Raw genomic sequence first — 17576 nt, 5'->3', positions numbered from 1 at the left:
TCTGCGAGTTCTCTGCACCGGCGATTATCTTACTTCTAGTGTTTGAGTGGTTGAAGAAACCACAATGTAATCGCAATTAGGATACTCTCAGTAATTCTTAGAGATCTTACTCGACATTTTGTTGCTTGGATTCCAGTGCTATTGCACTATGATGCTGCGTGTTGCTTCTTCAATTTCTCACCTCGTGAATATCTGGGCGCCAAACCTATGTATTGTCTTTGAAGTTCATCAGAATTGCTACACAACCTCTGGAAAACCTCAAAAATGTGCGTAGATACATTCTATGAAGAGAACGAGGGAAGATAAAATATGTATATTCCTTCCTTCTCAAAATACATGCATTTGGCGTGGGCCACAACCAACTTATAATTCAGCTGAAAACCTGATGTAGGTGAGCTGGTGACCTATTATTGGGGCGTACAAAACGTTTACGGATAGACCTCGATGATTGACCTAAAGCCTAGAACCGGTAAAATCTGGTAGCCACTAAACCCAGCTTCCTGGAAGATCTTTTTCCACTCTTGCTCATCTCGCTCAATGCCATCCACAATTGTCATGTACAGGTCGAACAGGACCTGCAGCTCTTTGTGCTTCACACCTGACGGCCCGGCTCCAACCACTATGTCCATGATTATTACCTTTCCCCCGTTCTCTCTCGATGGAATAGATTTCTTGCAGTTCTTCAGTATCTTGACGCAATCCTCGTGACCCCAGTCATGTAGAACCCACTGAAAAGGGCATTCAGAGCAATGGAATTATCTTTATTGAACATTTACAAAATCAATACATGGTTAGCTACTGTTCATCCCGTAAAAAAAATACTTCCTTGGTTTCATAATTTTTGTCATGGTTTTACCTTAAATCATTGTTCAAAAACTAGGCCGATTCAACGATTAGTAGGCCGATTAATCGCTACTAGGGGCTTGACCGTGTCGATTACCATTAATCTCTTGTATTAATCCTTTAGCCCGATTAATCATTCTGAAAGTCCGATTACTAGGTATTTTCCCGATTAACTACCACACTTGTTCAAAAAAGTTACAATATTTTCAATGCATATCGCTAATACAGGCGCTACCCCTCCCCAATAAATTAGATTTTGCGAAGCTCCTCCTTGATTGCAGTCTCCAGTAGCTTCATTTCCACTGTTGCCAAATAGTTTCTTGCCCTCCCAGACCAGTTACTCATAATTTTCCAGACCTCAGATACAGGAGCTCGATCACCATGAGGAGCATGTCCAGGAACTGGAGGGCGCCTTCAATAGGTTAGGTGGTTGAGGTGTAAGAGGGTTCGTACCCTAGGTAAGTGGTAGGAGAATATAAACTTCAGAGGTGAGAGGAGAAGAAGTGGAAGGAAGGAACGCGGCTTCGTCTAGTGGATCCTGATTCGCTCCTGACGTTAAAGATTAGATCATGGAGGAGAAGAGTACAAGTTTTTCTAGGATTTTAGGCTTTAGAGAAGTAGGGAGAGACATATAGAGGCTCATATACTATTACTTTTCTTATATAAATTGTTTTAAGTGCTAATTTGTGTAGGTTGCACCGATTAATAGACGACCGATTAAATCAGTTAATCGTCCGAATTCCGATTAATTGCTACTCATAAGCCGACCGAGCAGTTAACGATTACCGATTTCCTTAACATTGCCTTAAATTTAAACTAATACCAGGACAAGAATTATAGAATGAAGTACGGGCTTCCCCTACAGTATTTCTTGAAAAAAAAGAATAATAAAATGTAGGGGGTTTACTTAGGGACACCATATCAAGATGCAATTTTGTCTGTTATTATTTATGAATGTAAATATATTAGTGCTTATCCAAAACCCAAAATAAGAATTAATTACTTTTATTAGAGAACTAATTATTTTATTTCAACATTAGCTCAATCCTTCAACAAGTGATGACATGCTTTCTAATTATGATAGTCAAAGTAAAAAAAGTTTGGACACATACTTCGCAATAATTTTACGTATTTAGAATAGCGGGAGAGTTCAGAATTAGCACACACGAGTACCTAGCAAAACCCCGCATATGTATCACATTTTTCTTTTTGCAACTTTGAAATACTATTTTGGAATTTTATAAAATACAGAGCTCACTGGAGCTCGGGAGCCAAAACACCAATCTCGGCAAAAAATCTATTTAAACAACTTTCAAGTTCCCGTTATAAATTTTTAAAACAACATTGGTGGGTAAAGTTTAAAATGTTCAGAAAATAACTTTCTATTAACTGTAAACTCTTACAAGCTGCTATCTACGGTTCATAGTGTATGTTTAAATGAAAATTACATATAGACTTACTGAGGAAACATCAAGTATATACCTCACGGTGTCAAGTATTAAAAGTTTGTTTTTCTTACATGGCCTATATAGTTACTGTATCAACCAACAATTTTCAGAATGGTGTGTCTTAGTACGAGAATGACAGTTTCATATAGTACAGAAATTCGCATTAGAGCTCAGGCAACATGGAGCCATTTATTTTCCAAATGGCGAAAACATGATTTTAAAGATCCAAAAAATTATTGAAAAATTATAGACATAGATAATGTGTACTCTACCAACATACAAAATACCATATATTCTAGGCTTGATAAAAATGTCAAAATCTGACAGATTGCAGCCCAGAATAGTAGGTATTTCAAGTTGAGATTGTTTCATGTTGGTAGATTGCATTGTTTCCTCCATCTAAAATTTTTGGTCATATTTTTTTGAAACTTCGAAACACCATTTTTGAATTGTTCAAAAAAAGGGCTCGATGTCGCCCGTCCAAACTCTTAAGTAACAAACTGTCCTTTATCGAAAAATGTCGTCCGTCCAAACGTCCGCACTCATTAGGTTGGTTGTTATGACCAGGCCTGGGCGGACAGGTGTGCCACCAATGCGGCCCGCACAGGGCCTCAATTTTTTTGGGTCCCAAATGGGTTGAGACGTTGAGTTAACCAACTATGCTAGCATGTTTTTATGATACTATACTTAGTTATAAATTAAATACATTAGTTATCTCTGGTAGATTAACCAGCTACCACCTTCAAAAAAGTTTGGCACGTTAGGCCCATTTTTTTTTATTTCGGCACAGGGCCCCAAATTTTGCCGGCCCGGCCCTGGTTATGGCACGAGGAGAAAACCTCAGCAATGCTACACCTACGAACAAACTCTTACAAAAAGTTGTTACGGATGGACGTGTAATCAAGGCATCGGGAGAAGTTTGCTAGCCGGACAACCCTGAACGTACCTTGATGAAGACAGCGTCTGCCGGTGGAACGCTTTCAAACATATCTCCGGCGACGTACTTTACGGCGGTGTGCCAGTCGGCGCCTTGGCCACAACGTGGCCGAGATCCATCACGGTGCATTCCATACCCGGGAACGCCTTGGAGATGACCTGGGATGCCGCGCCGAGGCCACCGGCAACGTCCATCAGGGAGGTTATCCCCTGGAACACCTCGCCGCACTCCCTGATGGCGATCTCCATGATGAAGCTGCTGTCGGAGACCATCCCGTCGTTGATGAGCGCGTCGAAGGCGGGGTTCTTCTCGGCCATCTTCCACAGCGCCACGCCGTGCTGCTGCCTGAAGATGCACGGGTCCGGCAGCGCGTGCTCGAACCACGCGCCGATCCCGAGGAAGGGGGTGACGAATGCGGGGTCGAGGATCATGGACATCATCGAGACCAGGTTCCGAGAGCCGACGAGGAGGCGGGACACCGGCGTGAGAGCATACAAGGGCTCGGCGGTGGCGGCGGTGCCGTTAGTTGTGGCAGCGCTGTTGCCGTTCGCGGTGGCGCCGTTGCCGTTCGAGGTGGCCGCGCCGTTGCTGTTCGCGGTGGCAGCACCGTTGCCATTCGCGTTGGCGGGCGGGACGACGTTCTGCCGCTGCTGGATGCTGAAGACCCCAGAGACGGTGAGCACGCGCATGAGGCGGCGCAGGCAGGAGACCTTGGAGGGGTGTACCTTGACCTTGTCGACTATCTGTGGGAGGGTGGCGGTGCCGCCGTGGTGGTCAATAGCGTCGGCTAGGCCGAGGTCTAGCGCGGACTTTACGGCCATGGACTTGATGTACGAGAAGGAGGTTCTCCACAGCTCGTGCTCGGCGTCGAGCAAGGCCTGGTCGGTGCTCTGGTCGTTGAGTGCCATGATTGATGGAGTGTTCTTCTGCTTCTTTTTTGTGTTGGTGGATAACTGGAAGGGAGACCTGAATGTTGCCTCTATATAGAGATCAACGTGCCGTTCATGGTACATAAAAATACAAAACGAGCGTTGCGAAGTTCGTAACAACTGATGCAGTATCGAAGGTCGGAAGATACTTGTCGATCAGAGTGGTTACAGAGAATCTCATTTCTACTTTCAGGCTAGAGAAGCTACCTTAAAGTTCGAACTAGTAACAAATATTCTTCCTAGAGCAAGATTAGTTAGCGGTGTAAATCAGGTACAAGCGGATCCAGTTAAGTTGATCAACACTTTTTTTTTCACGAGGCAATGCATGCATGGTTACTTGTTTTGACTTGTAAATTTGGATTAAAATAGACTTCTCCTTTTTTTAATATCCGTTTTATAAAATAAGGACTATAAATTTAATCAAAAGTCAATCAATGTAAAGTTTGTAGAAAAAAAAATTATGAACACTACGATGTTTTTTTTAGGGAAGGCCATCGTGGCTAGCTTTATTAATATCAAATAGTGATTACATCATTTAGGAGAGTCCGTAAAAGGAAGCTAGAGAGTTCATCGACCCAACTACATAACAACTGAGACATAAAACAGTTCTTAGCTATATTATGGGCAGCTTCGTTCATCTCTCTCCCACAATAATGCATAAATTCGACCTTCCCAATACTTCCTGATTGTTGTATCATATCCACAAAGCTTGTTGTGGCATCACTCCAAATACGATCCTCTCCTGAACATAATTGTGTGGTTTCAAGCAAATCCGATTCTGCTTCTATCACATTGCACCCCCACGAATTTGCAAATATCAGACCATAGAGCACAGCTAATGCTTCCGCCATTTTTAACGTAGCGACATGTGGAATAAAAGTCGACGATGCTGCCACAAACTTGCCGTTGCTATTTCGTAGGATAACTCCTGATGAACCCATCTGATTGTCCATAGAAAAAGACGCATCTACATTTAATTTAACTCGGTCCTATCAGATACATCATGAAATATATTTTCATACTACGAAAAGTGACTTTGGCTCCCGAGCTCTAGTGGGCCCTTGGTTTTACAGATTTCAAAATCATATTTATAAGTTTCAAAAAATCTGAAAATAATCGCAATGCGATTTTTTTTGTATTGTGGGCTACACAAAAGACAAAATTTGATAAAGTTTAGATGTATGAAAATATACATACTGAAATCAACATTATGAACACCACAATGTTAACTCAATCTTATGGTTTGGGACCACGGCACCAAGGGCGGCGGCCCTGGATGGCGGTGGCGCCGTCGACCTGGTGGCAGGTGGCGGGCGTGGTCCTAGGGTCTCTCTTGCGTGAAGAGGAAGACCTACCGGAGGCCTGGACTCGTGATCTAGCCGGAGTGTTGAGTTCCGAAGGCTCCGCCGGCGAATGTAACGGTGCTTTGTGCCCGGAGTTTGCTCGGATCGGTGGTATTCGGTCGTGCGCACCCATGCTTTTATTCCGACCGTTTGGTCCGAAGGGAGCGGCGCGAAGCTCTTTTTCCGTGTTGACATCAAGTGACTATGGATCCATGATGAAAGCTCGGAAGAAGAGAAGTACATGAAGGCCGGAGGGGAGGACTAGCTAAGGGAGGTTCAAGTCTTCGCGCCGTTGAGGGACTTGCTTGGTGTTCCGGGCCTCACAACAGCGGTATGATAGTGGGGGCGACAACATATGTGAAGTTCGCAGTCCTACCTTTCGGGGTGAAATCCCAAGGTCCGGCCTTAACTCGGTTGTGCCCGGCAATGACCTTGTTGGAGGCATTGTTTTGAGAGTGGGGACTATCTTCGTGGTGAAAACCTAAGATCGTTGATCGGGCGACGACGGTGTTAGAGCACCTGTTCCCTTCTTGGAGGCGTCGTTTTTGGAGAGTCTCGTACTTCGAGTGTTGTCTTGGCGGTGGATGTATTGTTGTTGTTAGGCCCGAGATATCGTAGCGGGACTTTTTTTCTTAGTTTTCTTTTCCTTTTTTTGGCTGTGTGCATCCGTAGTGCCATTAGGGTGGTGCGTTGTTGCAGAGGCTGGGTGTAATTGATATCTTTTTGATATTAATATATTCCCTTTATCGAAAAAATTAGATACATCAGGAAATATATTTTCATACTACGAATAATGTCTTTGGATCTCGACCTCTTGTGATCCTTTGGCTTTAAAAAATTCAAGAACCATATATATAAGTTTCAAAAAGTATTAAAAATCTGAAAATAAAATCACGTCATAGTCAATGAGCTAATCTACTGAAATGAAAAACCGCAATGCGAAATTCTTTTTATCGTGGGCTACACAGAAAATAACAAAATCTCATAGAATTTGGATATTTCAACATATACATATTCAGATCAATGCATTTGTCATTTCTGTGTTGCTCGGAATACAATGTATTTGAGATTGATATTTTACACGTTGTGGGACAAATCATTGGCTACATCCCATTTTTTCATTTTTTAACTCATAAATATGATTTTCAAATTTTGTAAATCAACCTGATCATTGGTGTCCGGGAGCCAAATCTCGTCTCTTCACACTATAGATATATACTACCTCCTTTCCAAAGAATAAGGCACTCGCGTATTTCAAGATGATCTTTGACTATAAAAGTTGGGCAACAAAATCTTGATTATATTATATGCAAATAGTATCATTGGATTCGTATTGAAAAGCACTTTCTAATGATGTTAATTTCATGCAAACAATTTTTGATATATTTAAAGTAATTCTTGATCAAACAAAAAGCACGAAAAAAGAGGGCGCCTTATTCTTTGAAAATGAGGGAGTAAGTATTATAGTTGTTGATGATTTTTTCTATAAACTTTGCCAAACTTGGCACTGTTTTAGTATTGACTAAATTTATACGCGTTTTTTACAGAAGGAAGGTAGTGCATAATCATGAAGTCGGTACTCTGTACATATATTTCACCACTTAATCTTGTGTCGCATGTCAAGACCCTATGTCCAATTTTTTTATATCGTTTGTTTGGGTTGTATGCATCTTTATTAAGTAGAGGAGGGTATGAGTCTGTTGGTTATATCAACTTGATACGAACTATTGAGTAAATAAAATTCTCTTTACCGAAAAATGTGCCACCACTTATGTTTTGCCTCAGTTTTAGAACAATCTCTAGACATGATACGTACGTGGCAAGCCAATTTGATAGTCTCTCCGTCCTAAAAAAGATGTCTTAGATTAGATGTATATCTAAATGTAGATAAATCTGAAACATCCTTCGCAAGAGGGAATGATTTTTTTTTTGTTGCAAGAGAGAGATAGCTAGGTTAATGTTCTCTAGCTAGGCGAGATAGACATGCATGATCATCTTTTGGTACAGGATTGATACACTCTACGTATTATTGGTTAAGAGTTTAGTTTCATGCAAGTTGCCCTTCACGTCAGTAATAAGGGTTAGTTAGCTACCCAAAATTAAAGCGCGTAAATTAAAAACCTCGCTATACTCGTGCTGAGTTAAATATGTTATGGCTCTCACTCGTCGATTGTCGCCTGCCACTCGATTCGTGCTTCTACCTGGCTGTATGCGTCTGCATGGTCGACAAGTTGTCGCATACAAGTAATACTGTACGTACGTACAGATCGACGATCTATTATCTGGGCGACCGGACTGATCAATCTGCATACCTACTGGCCACTGATACGTGCCACAGGCCAGGGGCCACACCTTCTGTCCACTAACTCGATCGTCACAATACAAGTAGCCAGAAATCTTATAAAGAGTGGTACCCAATGCGTGTACTGCCATGCATTGAGAACCGACCGCCCGATGCCAGAATGGGTACAGTCGAAGCTAATTATCTGATCAGACTGTAGACTGGACAGAGGGATTCAAGTTGCATCCCCCAGTGGTTGGTCATCTGACAAATTGTTAATTTTTCTGACAAATTGTCTCTGTGCAAGCATGAGATGTTTTCACCTGGATCCGCCCACACACACTACCCGCTGGTGCTAATTACGCTGACAAATCAACATCAACGGCGAAATCGGCGATTTGTATCTTTTCCATATTGTTTTGGTGGTCTATCAACGTGGTTATTTTTTATATTCCACCTATATATACTGCTGTTTATGTTTGCCCCAAAGGGTCGAAACATCTTTTTGTCAGGACCCTCGTTATAGAAGGGCAGATGCTGAAGGTCCTGAAAATGCGGTCAGCACATCATTTTGTTTGCCGAGGGCCACCGTCAACAAATAGCAGGGTATCCTAGCGTGACTGTCGGCAAAGTAGAAACTGGTGGCAAAGTGCGTAGCCATGTGCCGCTCTTAAGTGTAGTGGAAGGTAGAAAGCTAATATTTATCTCCCTGGCGTGACCCGCTTCACAGACATGCATTGTCACTTAAAACGGTTCAGACTTGTCTAGACAACTAGAGGGAATCTTGCGAGAACTTTGGACAAACCTTGATTTTCGATGTTCCTATGAGCCACTAGAACATGCCATGTGGCAGCTCTGCCAATGGAAACCCTCTCGACATACCTGGCTAGGGTATGCCGACGGTTACTTTTCTTGGCATAGCTCCGTCCAGCGAATCACCAGGTGCCGCTATGTTTCCAGGTAGGCCCACGGCCTCTCTCAGCATACCTGGCAAGGGTATGCCTATGACAATGGCTCTTGGCATAGATCCTTCCTACTAGGCACCAGGTGCCACCACATTACTAGGTATGCCAATGGCCCCACTCTCGGCATACATGGATACATGGATAGGGTATGCTGATCGCACTAGATCGCAACATATCTCCTTTTTGGGAGGAACCATGCGACTCAGCGTTGCGCCATATGTCGATCACATGGCCCTCGGCGTTCCTGGAAGTCTCTGTCAAACGAACGCCTCCCTGAATTGTTTTGCCGAGGGCTAGATGTTGTGTTGCCAAGGGTCGTCTTAGACTCTTGGCATACGTACCTATGCCGATGGAAATGGACATGCTGAGTGCCACATGGTGTGTGCCGATGGAGAAAATGCCGACAACCCTATGCCGCTGACGACACTCTGTAAGAACATGTCCATTACCCCATGTGTGGTTTTGGTAATTGATGACAATCCCTATGGACTAACGGTTGCATTGAGAATCGATCTTAGGTCAAGTCCATAGCTATGTGTTGGACTCAAGGTTGTAAGATGGAGAAGACGGAGTACAATGATAAAGATGGTGTCGAAGAGAGATGAAGACGGCGTAGAAGATAAAGAGAGAAGACGGTGTCGAAGAGAGATGAAGACGGCGTAGAAGATAAAGAGAGAAGACGGCGTTGAAGATGGATGAAGACGGTGGTGTTCATACTAGATGGAAGAAGACAGTGGCGTGTATGTTGGAGGAAGACGGTGGCATGGACAATGATGAAGAGGGTGAAGATGGAGCTTGCCGACTCGAGAGGAACGCGCGAAGACAAGGTTTGTGCTCGATAGGTTAGCGGGGGTCGCATCATCGGAGAGAGCTCAAACCTTGCATGCATTGCATCGTGTTTCTTGGTTCTTATGCATGAAACGGATTTCGGTTGCATCACATGTTGCATATGCGAGAGTGATGATTTTCCCGATATACCGTATTGAGAGGTTACACCTCTATGACCATGAGAAAATCATCACGCACTCCTTTGCATGTTTTCACCTTGTAGAGATGTAGCTCTTGTCGCCCTCTTTCCAACAAAATTGGTTTCATGTCATTCCGAGTTTCCTAGCTGGAGATATTGAGTTTTCCGTGTTGCAGAGAAAAAGAAAAACGAAAATAATCTTTATTGGGCCGGGCAGTACTACCGCGGGCAGTACCGGGCTAAATACCGCACGCGCGGTTTTCTTTACTGGATCTGTAGCGGTACCAGGCCGGTACCGGCCCGGTAGTACCGTAACCCAATTACGGTACCAGGCCCGGTACTACCGGCCCATCTTTTGTTTTTCTTTTTTCCTTGTATTTTCCTCCAGCCTCCACCCGCATTGGGCCGCCGCACCAGCCATTCGGCCCAACTGGCCTCCCCAGCTAGCGCCCGCACCTGGCCCAGCTAGCTCCGCCCCGCACTTGGCCGCCGCCTGCTTGGGCCGCTCCTGCGCCCTGGCCTCGCCAGCTCGCGATCGCCTCGCCCGCGCTTCGCCCCTGCGCCTCGCCCGCCCGCATCGATGGATGCGTTGACCACGCGGGAGAGCGGAGCACGCTCCCGCGCTCGGTCCCACGCTGCTGCGCTGCTTGCCCCTGGCCCACCTGCTCCTGCTAGCTTGCATGCTGCGCGCGCCTGCTACTGCCGATGCATGCACACACTTGCTCTGCCCTGCTCTGCCACTCTGTCTCTCTCTCTGCATCTATTTTTGCTCAAATCTGAACACAAGCGGTAGTACCGCTCCGCAGAGCGGTACTACCGGTTTTGGGCCGATTTCCAGATCTGGTTTTTGGGCAAAGCGGTAGTACCGCTTTTGCGCGAATCTGACCGTTTTTCTCAGCCCCAACAGCTATATTTTGCAGCCCCTATTTATACCCCTCTTCCACCTCCGACCCAACTAACCCTTCCCCTCCATTCTCTCTCCTCCATTGTTGACCTTGGGTTCTTGCTTCCTCCTCTTGATCCCTCCACTATTTGTTGCATATTTTTGGGGGAAAGGAGAGAGGAGATCTAGATCTAGTGCTTCACCAATTGAATCCCTCTCTAAGTGAGGGAATCTTGCTAGATCTAGATCTTGGAGTTTCTTGGTGTTTCTCCTCTTTGTTCTTCCTCCCTTATCCCCCCAATAGCTTCTTCTAGCTTTGTTGGAATTTGGGAGAGAAGAACTTGGGCATCCTAGTGGTGTTCTTAGCCATTGCATTAGGTGCATCGGTTTGAGTTCTCTCCGGGGTTTCGATCTCGTAGAGTGGGTGTTCTACCTTAGTGGTGTTCTTGCCTTAGTGGCCATCTTGCCTTAGTGGCCGCATTGCCTTAGTGGTCGTGTTTCCTTTGGTGGAGTGTGTTAGCCTCTTGTGGCGCATCGCATCCTTGGTGGATTTGGTTTCCTTGGTGGAGTGTGTTAGCCTCTTGTGGCGCATAGCATCCTTGGTGGAGTTGGTTTTCTTGGTGGTGTGTTGTAAGCCTCTTGTGGCCGTGTACTTGAGAGCCTCCTCGTTGTGGAGTTGCCTCAAGCCGATACTTGGCGTTTTCCCAAGCGTGTAAGGGTTCGGTGACCACCCCAAGGTTCCTTAGTGGATCGAGGCTTTCCTTTGGTGGAAAGGCTCGAGGATAATACGGTGGCCCTAGTGGCTCATTGGAGTGCCACGTGCCTCCACACCGCTCCAGACGGAGACGTAGCACCTTAGTGTGTGAACTTCGGGATACATCGTCGTCTCCTCGTGCATCGGTTACTTCTCAACCCGAGCTCCTTAACCTATGCGCTTTACCTTGTTATATCTATCTTGCTTGATTTGCTTTACCTAGCTTGTTATCACATTGTGCTCATCATGCTAGCATAGGTTGTTGGTGCTCTTAGGCAAACCCCTAGTTGATAGGCCTTGAGCTAAACTAGTAAACACATGTTTAGTTTATTCCGCCTAGTTTAGCTCCCAAGTAGAAGTTTTTATACACCGCCTATTCACCCCCCCTCTAGGCGACGTCCTAGAACATTCAATTGGTATCAGAGCTAGGGCTCTCTTATCTTGTTGGGATTCACCGCCTAGAGAGTATGACGTCGGCTAGAGGATTAGTGCACATTTACGCTTTTACATTTGATGGCACTAATTATGATGCTTGGAAATTCTACATGCTTGATTGTTTTCGGGGGCATGCACCCACATATGGAGTAAATTCTTGATATGGGTTTTTCTCCTCCCAAGGATCCACAAAATCCATCTTATGAGGAGAAGAAAAACTCTTATCTAGATGTTCAAGCTACTAAAGTGCTTTGCCATGTTGTGAGTCATGTAGTGATTTCCTCCATCGCGCCCTTCCGGAGTGCTCATGAGTTTTGGACAAAGCTTCGAGATACATATGGTGGGTCCAAGACCATTGAGGATGATCACACTCCTTCCACTTCACCAATGTGTGGTAAGACACAAGGTAATGGTATGGTGAGTGGTGATGAACATTGCATTGTTGATGGTGATCCTTCTCTTGATGATTCTTCATCCCTATCCCATTGCAATGTTTCATCTATGGACTTGAACACTTATAGCACTATAAATGCTTTACATGCTAGTGTTGATAGTCCTTGCATATCTTCATCCCATGATGATGTGCTTGCCTTGTCTTGTTGCCATAATGAACATACTTTGCTTTCCTCTAGTATTTGTGTGACTAACAATGTAGAGGGAACCAAGGATACTATGGGTCAAGACAAGATATTGGATGGAGCTTCAATTACTTCGTCCTCTTCATCATCTCATGGTTCCCACACTTGCCTTATGGCTAAGGCTTCTAAGGTATCTCCTTCCTTGGAACCCTATATATCTAGTGATGATGAGGATGATGATATGGAAGAACTTAATGTTGCTTCCTTAAACATGATGGGTGAGTTAGTATTCCATGCTCTTCATGATAAGAAATTTGCTTGCTCTAACTTCATGAAAATCTTGGATTTTGCCATTGAGAGCACAAAACTTATTGAGAAAATGGAAGGGCATGAGCGCGAGTATGCAAACGAGATTGCAACTCTTAGTGAAGCTCTTAAAGAACAACAAACCACCAATGAAACTCTTGAGGAGAACTTTGCTCTAAAGATACTTATGGTAAAGGAATCTCGTGATAGAGCTTTAGAGGTGGCACATGATTTTCGAACTAAAAATGTTGAGCTAGTAAGTGCTCATGCTAAACTCCTTGAGGATTTTGAGCTTCTCAAAAGTAGCTCTAGGGCTATTGAGAGTGATCTCATCAAACTCACCGAGTCACATGAGCAATTTAAGGCTCTCAACCTAATAGAGCTTGCTAAGTTGCCTTCTCCTTGTGCTATGATTGATAATGCTTGTGCTACTAACTCTACCTCTTGTGAAGCCTCCATCTTGAAGGAGAATGTTGAGCTAAGGGCTCAACTTGCTTTGCTAACAAGCAATTATGAGAAATTGGAAGAAAATTATGGAAAGCTTTCTAGCTTCCATGATGATCTTCTAGTCTCTCATGATTTGCTAAAGTTAGCCCATGAGGCTATCGTGTCAAAGGTAAAATCTTGTGAGCCTCATGTGAGTACTAGCACTACTTCTCAAAATGCTATTTTGCCATGTGCTAGTGCTTTTAGTTCACCCACTCATGCTATTGACTTATCTTGTGGTGAACTACCTTCTATGCCTTGTTCTACAATTCCATGTGCTAGTGCTAGTAATTCACCCACCCATGCTATTGCTATATCTTGTGGTGAATTACATTTCTTGCCTTGTTGCTCTAATAATAAAGCTTCCACTTCCTCTAGTACTTGTGTTGTTACTAACCATGTAGGGGAAATCGAAGAGCTCGTGGCCCAAGTCACTTCTTTGAAGAAGGACTTCGTAAAGGGCCATGAAGGGAAGCAATTCCCCAATGACAAGAGTGGACTTGGATTCAACTCCAACAACAAGAACAAGTCCACCACGCACAAGCGGAAGAAGGGCCATGGGCATGTGAAGGACCCCGCCAAGATTGTGTGCTTCAAGTGCAAGATTGAAGGGCATCATGTTAGATCGTGCCCCTTGAAGAAGAAGCCACTTGGCGAGAAGAAACAAGGGAAGCGGCCTCAAGATGGAGCTCATGGTCTTCCTCAAGGCCAAGCTCAAGGTCTTCCTCGACTTGAAGAAAGGCCGCTACCCAAGAAGGATCAAGCCAAGGCTCCCGTTGTGGAGAAATCAAGTGAGAAGAAGGAGAAGAGAAGAACATGCTACATATGTCGTGAGAAGGGCCACATCTCCTCCTTTTGCACTAGTGGTAACTCATCCAACCCTATCTTGATCCATGGTGCTTATTCTCTACATAAGGATAAGGTTGGCGATGTGGTTGCCAAATATGTTGGCACTCAAAGTGGTTTCGCAAAAAGAACCATTTGGGTTGCTAAGCCTATTGTGACTAACTTCTTAGGACCCAACTTGGTTGGGGACCAACAAGCCAAAATTTGATCAATAGGTACATGTGGAGGGCATGGAGGCTTGACTAGTTCATGAAGACTTAGGGGATCTTCATCATTCTTACTTCCTCAAGTCAAGTTGTATCCCTTTCATCCTTTACCCATGCTCCTCCTTGCGGTAACAAGTCCTCAACTCCTCTACATTGAAAGTTACTCGCTCCCCTTTCACATGTGTTGGTTTTGTGCCTTGCATGTGGTTCTGTATGTTGTGCTTCCTACTTGCTTATCTTGCTTCCATGCTTACATATGTTGGGTGGCACATCATGTACAATTGTTGATTGTTGAGCCTATTGCATCTTATTGATATCTTAGTTGTTGGCTCATGTGAGAAATTAATGGACTATCCCATTTTGGGGGAGTGATATGCTTTGTGCATTTCACAATCCTAAAATGTGCGACATGATGAATTAAAATTCTATAATGTCCATTAACTATCTCACTTGGTTCTTCTTTGCCTCTTGCACGAAAAATGTCTTTATCACATTATGGGGGAGTATTGTGCCTTGTGCATTTTACAAGCCTAGAAAATGTGAACATTTGAGGTTGTGTCACATAGAATTGATATTATAGATTATCTTGTTCCTATGTGACATGTGTGCTCAAACAAATCCCACTTTACCATATGCTTTCTTAGTTGTAAAGATGATCTTGGACATACTCACAAACTACCATATGAATATTTCCTATACACCTCCTGTCCTTTGACAATTGGTAATAAATTGTGTAGTATTGATGCGGATCATCCTCACACTTGGCTCATGTGCTCAATTGCTTCATTTCTTGCCAAGAATTTGTCCTTGTGGGTTAGACTCCCATATGTCTTCCTTGCTTCTTTTGGATCTCCTTTTTCACTTGAACCTTGTTAGTGTTTTGATAAACAATGGTAGAGCAATGATCCCGCATTTGTGCATTTTGTATTCAAATACAAAATCCTAAATAATGCACTAATTTTGGGAGAGTTCTCCTATGTTTGCTAAGAACACTCCCTTTGTTTCAAGAATTTGACCTTGGGAGACAAACCTTTTCTTTTCGGTACTTTGTGCCATCATGAAAAGCGTTGAGGGTTTGGTTCATTTGGAACCTTGCTTTCTTTGGGAGTTGGTTATCTCATTACTTGATTTTTGGTTCTACCTTTCTATAATGAGATAAGTCCTTGAGCATGCTTGTTTTGGATATCTTGCTCTATCTCTCTTGTACCTATCTTGTGTGTGCATGTTTCTTTGTGAATAAACGTCTTCGTGATGTTGTCCACTTAGAGAAACTTATACACATAAGAGATGGTGCATATCTTTTGATATCCCTCTTTGTTGGAGTCCATTCCTTTATTCTTATTTGACTCTTTGATGACTTCACAAAGAACTTGGCTATGAGTGCTCGTTTTATACTATTTGCATCTTCAAGCACTCATAGTTGATTTTGGCACAAGCTTTGAGTGGTCTTGTGGGAGTGATGATGCCATGCTTGTGCACCTTATTCTTCAATGCAAATTGTTTATCTTGTGCACAAACTTTGGCGAGCTTCCACATATTACTTAGAGTATATTGTTGGTTCTTTGATTGCTTGCTTCATTTGTCGAAGCTTTCTCACCTTCACATCCTCTTGCAATCTTTGATCCTCAATATAGTTTGATTTCCTCCGAATATTCGTCATTGAATATGTGCATTTGATTTCACTCACAATTATGAGAAATGCACAACTTATGGAGGAACGCTCACTATATTGGCCTTCCAAACCTTTCGTCCATTTTGGAAATCGATGCCAATGGGGGAGAAGTTTGGAGGGTTTAAGGGAATTGATTTTGTTGTTCTTAAGCATTTGCCTTTCATGCCTTGCATTCGTTGCTTTGCATGGTTGAATATTTAGAGGATACTCCGCTAGGCTTTAATTGCCGGTATATGCAATGAAATTCAAGTTCATTCACACATGCATATATTATGGGGGAGTTTGTTCTAAATATTCAACTTGGGTTGTTCGCTAAATTCCATATCTAAACCCTCTCAAAGAGATTGTCATCAATTACCAAAATGGGGGAGATTGTAAGAACATGTCCATTACCCCATGTGTGGTTTTGGTAATTGATGACAATCCCTATGGACTAACGGTTGCATTGAGAATCGATCTTAGGTCAAGTCCATAGCTATGTGTTGGACTCAAGGTTGTAAGATGGAGAAGACGGAGTACAATGATAAAGATGGTGTCGAAGAGAGATGAAGACGGCGTAGAAGATAAAGAGAGAAGACGGTGTCGAAGAGAGATGAAGACGGCGTAGAAGATAAAGAGAGAAGACGGCGTTGAAGATGGATGAAGACGGTGGTGTTCATACTAGATGGAAGAAGACGGTGGCGTGTATGTTGGAGGAAGACGGTGGCATGGACAATGATGAAGAGGGTGAAGACGGAGCTTGCCGACTCGAGAGGAACGCGCGAAGACAAGGTTTGTGCTCGATAGGTTAGCGGGGGTCGCATCATCGGAGAGAGCTCAAACCTTGCATGCATTGCATCGTGTTTCTTGGTTCTTATGCATGAAACGGATTTCGGTTGCATCACATGTTGCATATGCGAGAGTGATGATTTTCCCGATATACCGTATTGAGAGGTTACACCTCTATGACCATGAGAAAATCATCACGCACTCCTTTGCATGTTTTCACCTTGTAGAGATGTAGCTCTTGTCGCCCTCTTTCCAACAAAATTGGTTTCATGTCATTCCGAGTCTTCCTAGCTCGGAGATATTGAGTTTTCCGTGTTGCAGAGAAAAAGAAAAACGAAAATAATCTTTATTGGGCCGGGCAGTACTACCGCGGGCGGTACCGGGCTAAATACCGCACGCGCGATTTTCTTTACTGGATCTGTAGCGGTACCAGGCCGGTACCGGCCCGGTAGTACCGTAACCCAATTACGGTACCAGGCCGGTACCGGGCCCGGTACTACCGGCCCATCTTTTGTTTTTCTTTTTCCTTGTATTTTCCTCCAGCCTCCACCCGCATTGGGCCGCCGCACCAGCCATTCGGCCTAGCCAGCCCCTGCCAGCGCCGGCACCGGCCCGCGCTAGCTCCGCCCCGCACTGGGCCGCCGCCTGCTTGGGCCGCTCCTGCGCCCTGGCCTCGCCAGCTCGCGATCGCCTCGCCCGCGCTTCGCCCCTGCGCCTCGCCCGCCCGCATCGATGGATGCGTTGACCACGCGGGAGAGCGGAGCACGCTCCCGCGCTCGGTCCCACGCTGCTGCGCTGCTTGCCCCCGCCCACTCGCTCTCGCTAGCTTGCATGCTGCGCGCGCCTGCTACTGCCGATGCATGCACACACTTGCTCTGCCCTGCTCTGCCACTCTGTCTCTCTCTCTGCATCTGTTTTTGCTCAAATCT

General features: G+C 44.4%; 1 pseudogene; it reads right to left on the bottom strand.

The window, feature by feature from the left end:
• Positions 1-428: 428 nt before the first annotated feature.
• Positions 429-4136, bottom strand: LOC124649927 (annotated as a pseudogene).
• Positions 4137-17576: the final 13440 nt, after the last annotated feature.

The sequence above is a fragment of the Lolium rigidum genome, chromosome 4 (assembly GCF_022539505.1).
Source record: "Lolium rigidum isolate FL_2022 chromosome 4, APGP_CSIRO_Lrig_0.1, whole genome shotgun sequence".
Taxonomy (NCBI): Eukaryota; Viridiplantae; Streptophyta; class Magnoliopsida; order Poales; family Poaceae; genus Lolium; species Lolium rigidum.
This window is presented reverse-complemented; position numbering and strand designations above follow the sequence as displayed.